The sequence below is a fragment of the Mastomys coucha genome, unplaced genomic scaffold (genome assembly GCF_008632895.1).
Source record: "Mastomys coucha isolate ucsf_1 unplaced genomic scaffold, UCSF_Mcou_1 pScaffold7, whole genome shotgun sequence".
NCBI classification, from domain to species: Eukaryota; Metazoa; Chordata; class Mammalia; order Rodentia; family Muridae; genus Mastomys; species Mastomys coucha.
The window spans coordinates 5,795,633-5,801,249 of NW_022196913.1; the positions used below are offsets into that span (position 1 = coordinate 5,795,633).

General features: G+C 36.3%; 1 long non-coding RNA gene across 1 annotated transcript in view; it reads left to right on the top strand.

Annotated features, from left to right (window-relative positions):
* The first annotated feature begins 564 nt into the window (after positions 1-564).
* The window catches only part of LOC116082342, a 70,231-nt gene continuing 65,178 nt past the window's right edge, over positions 565-5,617 (top strand). Inside the window, exon 1 of the long non-coding RNA XR_004115255.1 lies at positions 565-740. This is a non-coding gene — a long non-coding RNA (uncharacterized LOC116082342). The remainder of the gene's footprint in view (positions 741-5,617) is intronic.

A 5,617-nucleotide genomic window follows, 5' to 3' on the forward strand; every position in this document is an offset into this window, starting at 1 on the left:
ATATATATATATATATACTTTAAAAACATAAGAACAAATATTGTATCACATTGTGTTCATTTTATCAGCTCCTGCTTGAGGAAAGAAAAACCATGACCAAAGTTATCTGAGCCTGAGAATGGTCACAGCAGAAGATCAAGGGATTGTAATTGGCCAACATATAAGTCATGGCTGTGTTAAAGTGGATGACAAGGTATCCAAAGCCAAGAAGGAAGGAAACTACTATCAGAAGGGCATCTTATCTTTTGGAGATATGGATTGAGACCAATGAGCAGGAAGAGCAGGTCCAATTGTGGTTGATGAGAAAGAGGAACTCCCAAGAAGAAGTTCAAAGAGGCATAGGAGGAAACATACCACCAGGGCGGTCAAGACTGTAAAACAAAGCAGATTTGGAGATGAAATAAAATAATAGAGGAAAGTCCACATCATATATATGAACATATTCTTGCTCACTACTCTGTCTTCTAATACAATAAATGTAAAATCTGGGGCTTCCTAGATATTTGTTAAATATAGGTTATTTCAGCAAGTTCTGTTTGTAATAAGGTACATTCTATGCTAAGTTCTTGTGATATAATCATACATTATGACACCTTGCATTAGTTCTGTGTTCTATCTGTTTGAAGATAATTGCTGTCAAGGGGGAATGAATTCACTGGAGTAGGAAACACAGTACAAGTTTCTAGAATGTCCTCAGGATGAACACTCAAGAATATAATAAGGAGTCCAATATGTGTCAGGTACCGAAATAAGATAAGTGAAGCTAAGTTGGGTAATTAGCTCTTGACTTTAGAGTATGAATCCTTTGAGAATAAAGAAGTGTATCCATTCTTCTTTATATCCACACTGCCACTAACAATGGCTTCCCCATAGTCTCCCAGCTGTGTTTAGGAAACAGCCAGATTCTGCTTGCTTCCATTTATTTATATTTGTAAATATGGGGTTGGCATTTTAGAACAGTGGAGGCAAAAATTAGCAACACAAAGTTGACCACACTGGATTACTTGGTTGAACAAAACATGCAGTGAAGATACCTAAAGAAACTTGGAAAATAGGAAAACTTACATCAAACTCACCAAAGCTACTGAATCACGTCAGCAAAGCCAAGTCTGAAAAAAAGTGGAAAGAAGCTATGAAAATATGCTGAGCAAGCTGTGAGTACTGGAGTATGACAACCATGATGAGGCTGTGCTCAACAGGCATACTAAATCACCATAGTTTTAGATTAATTGATTATGTAGGAGCAGAATATAATAGTTTGGATAAATAGTTCCATGGAAAATCTGACTGCATACATTTTGATGAGGTCTAGGGTTGTAATGATTGACCACTCCAGTGATTCAGATGGAGTTGGTACCCAGGTCAATTTTTATAATGTCAAAATCATAGGTTTCTTATTCTGGTAAAGACTAGATCAGACTGGAATTTGGATAATTATGAAGGTGACTGGATATGCTAGGTAGATAATAGGTGGGAATTTAGCATGATTCATTTTAGTGAAACTACATTCTAATTACCCCCATCTTGGTCAGAATGAAAGAATTTTTTTCTCGTAATGTGCATCTTTTCTTATATTATTGTTTCAATGGAGATTTAACAGTTGAATAAAAAAGGCAATGTGGCTTCATTTATTTTAGAAATCAGAGGGAAAGCACCTTCAGATGAATTAAATTACTTGATGGTGCTGCTTTCAAAATCTTATTACAGAAAGTAAAAGAGGAAGAAAAGTTGGCTAAGATCATCAGCACTAGTTGTGCATGCTTTATTTTCCCCAAGGGTTAAAAACAAAAAGAAAACCTGTACATTATATCTTAATTACCTACAATTATAATACTTTGTATTTTTATAGTTCATTCATCCCTAGGTTTTTTACTTAAGATGTATAATATTTGTGTAATCTTTGAATTGAAAATACTACTGAAGTAGTACTACATCTCAATTAGAAATTCCTATTTTCTTCATACTCTGAGAACTAGATTTTTTAAAAACATAAACAATGGCATTGAATCAAGACACTCACCTATTTTTGACAAGCTTTCTACTACTCAGCTATATCCTCAGCCTAGAGATTCTTTGTACTAGTTTACCTCTTAAAACTATTTCAAGATCCATAATAACATGATAAGTATTCAATATTTTTGAATTTGTGGTATCCTCTAAAGTGTTTCTGAGTTCTAGCAAGTGAATCTATTTTTGCATGAATAAGCAATATAGTATTAAGTCCAAGTAATCAAAAGAAGCCTTGTCAAATTATACATCCTTTCTCTTCTGAATAGCTTACTGTCTGGCAGAGATGCTCAGAGTTTTTAGGGCTCCAGAAAATATTAATGATTAACTAAAGGAAGCACACAGTGAGACAATTTGGAGCCAGCTATACACAGTCGACGAACTCTACTAGTTTCCATGGGACATGATGATAAGTTTCAGAAATCTTAACAGTCTTCTAATCAGTGCCTCTATTTGTTTGTGAATTTGATGGAACATGAAGTAATTGTGCTCTTATCTCTGGAGACTTTTGCTATGATCTTAAGAAGGAAAATAATAATCCAAGATTCTAAGTACATCAATGAAAAAGAACAGTGTGAAAAACAAAAAGAGGTTGTGTGTTGTGACCCTTGTGGCTGGTCAGAAAAGAACTGGTTTTTTAATTTCTTTAGCACTATGGCTTGTTTCCTACATGATGCACAGAAAGAATCCTATGTTTTCAGGGTAGCAATGAGTTGATGTGTGTCATTGTATCAGTATAGCAGCATAATAGTAAATTTACCTTCTAAACTTCTGGTTGGAAACAAACTAAAAGAAACTGGATTTGGAGGTGTTGGGTGTACAGGTTAGTGGGAAAATGTTTACCTAGATTAACTGAGACTGAGTCACAAGTCTATTGCCAGCTCAATACAAGCGAAAGTGACAAAGAAGAGGAGAAAAAAGAGGAGAAAGGAAGAAATAATGATGTAATGACATTATCTTTTGGAATGACACAAGAATCATAAAAGTAAAAAAATGTCTCTGTTGTAATTGTGTTTTACTTGTTCACATAATAAAACAGTTTAAAGTAGAGGGCTAGCATATAAAGTTATGTATTCTGACATATTACAATTTCTATTGCCTGGAACTGGACACAGTTCAGAGGTCCTGGAGAGGCTAGTCCCAATGAACACATCTACATCTCAGCTCTTTCATCTATGTCTGAGGGAACATGGCAAAAGAAGGAGGCAGAATAATTATAAGAGGCAGAATACCCTGAAGGCTGCAGTGAAAGTCTCACATAAAAGGGCTGTGAAAACAAGATCTCAACAACTCTAATATCAATAGACAGGCTAATAGAAAAGAGGGAATCTCAAAGGGTCACATATCTGGACCAGGAACTACAGGCAATGATGACTTGGATGAGCTCCCTAATCAGTAGTCGAATTTAATAAGTCTAGAACCTATATACACTGACAATAAAAACAATCTCAGAAGTTTGTATTTATATACACAAAAGAGGCTGTCAGTTTAAGAGTCCATGGAAGAAGTTGAAGGAAGGTGATTTCGGAGGGGCTGAAAAGAGAAAAGGAAGGGTTGAAATGATGCAATTATACTTTAATTTAAAAATATAAATATCTACTCTTGTAGACTCCACAAAATGTAAACTATGACTAAATGTTTCTACATTTCAATTTTAAATATATTTTCAAAAAATTATGTAACAAGGCCATATATCATGGTGCACACTTTTCCTCCTAGCATTTGGGAAGCAGCATAAGGTAGATCTCTCTGAGTTTGAGGTCAACCTGGTCTACATACTTAGCTAGAGCTACACAATAAGATCTTGTTTCAAATCAAATGAACAAAACAACAACAACAACACACACACACACACATTTCACACTATCACAACCTATGAATCACTCTACTATCATGAATTCAAATTCAAATTTTGGTAAACTAATTAGTGGTTAAAGATACTCAAAGCATGACTAGAAGAGATCAATGTATTACTTTCCATTCAAAACAGAATCAATTTCCTTGGCATCACTGGGCAAGCTTTGATTAGAGAGAACCATCAGCAGCAGAGCCAATACATATTCTTCCTATGCCAGGAGACAGAATCTCAGCCAAATCTGCAATGGCTGTACATTATGTATTCATGGAAAAGAAAACACATGATCGTTACAGGTAGTGCTTTTACAGTTTACAGTGAGTTTGTTTCTTTTTTAATCATCAGTGTCCTTTCTGAAGGCCACTTCTGCTCTTGTTCATAACATTCATGGAATGAATTTTCATAAAATGACTTTCTGCTCTGAACATAAACACTGAATGTAGCTAGTAACCAGCAGCATGGCCCGTGAGAGTCCAGAGACTCTCCACAACTTACTTTGCAAAGGTCTGAAGATAAAGCAGGTTATAAATCTCATCTCCCTTCCCAGTCCCAGAGATCAGGTCTGCTGGCATTTGCTCTGCATTTCCAGAAAAATGGGCAAGGCCAAGGATGAGATAAAACCAGGGATGAAGGACAAATGTTCCATTTACCCTGTCTAACTGTGGACACTGATGACAACATCAACTCAAAGTACTGAAGGCTTTCACCTCTATGTGTGTAGTAACCATGTGAATATTTGAGTAACAGGGCATGGAAGGCAAACATGGAGAGGCTCCCAAAGGAGAATAGCTATTGCAACCAGAATTCCAATAATTTGATTCAAACTTTTTCTCCCCTAATACCTGCTTTAACTGATTGGTTAAATAAGAATTAATAAAGTACTCTGTAATTAAATATTTATTCTAAGGAACTAACGTGGCCTAGGATTGATAGGTCCATCTATCTTTAATTTTATTATTATTTTAATAAGGAGATAACTCAGTAGGCTGATTAACATGCTAAAACAACAAATGATCATGTTACTGCAAGGTCCTGACTTACTGTTAAGTCTCAGAGGTAAAAATACTTTGAGCCTCGGTGAAACTCCATCCGCTTGTACTTAGCCTTGGCTCCTCCTAAGGTAGAGCTTGTCTGGAGCCCTGCTGTTTGGAAATGACCCAAAGGCAGAAGTGAAAGATGAGGTTTCAGCAGGAGGGCCTGAGCATCTCAGAGGCTTTGCCCTGTGATTCGGAGAGGCCTGCCTGGGGCTTACAGTTTCCAAAGGAGGCTTCTCTATTAGTTTTGAATAATTGTGACTGGCTGAGTCCTGTGCCCTTAGATGCTGGTAGGGGTTTCCACAGTGAACGCAGTGTGTTGACTCTGGATGGCAAACCTGGAAAGTTTTAGAAGCAGGCAAAATCCTATGGATTCTTGAGAGACATAACTCAGACATGCAAAATATATTTTCTCTGCCATTCCTTGCTCTCCTGTTCTCATACTTATTTATTTCTCTCTTAGAAGAAATCAGGAGTTGCCTGCACTAAAATTGAATATCAACTGTTTATTCCCCAAATACATTTCCTTATTTTATCCTTAGTAGAAAGAAGAGAGAGAGTAATGCTAGGGAATGTTCACTCTTCCAAATGACTCCAATCTGAATTTAACCATTTGTATACACACATATACATAGTAAGAAAGCAGGAAGGGGAAAAGAAACCAACAGTGTGGATTAAAGAAGTGTGGTGGTGGTGGTGATCAGAGGGTGAATAGAAAAAT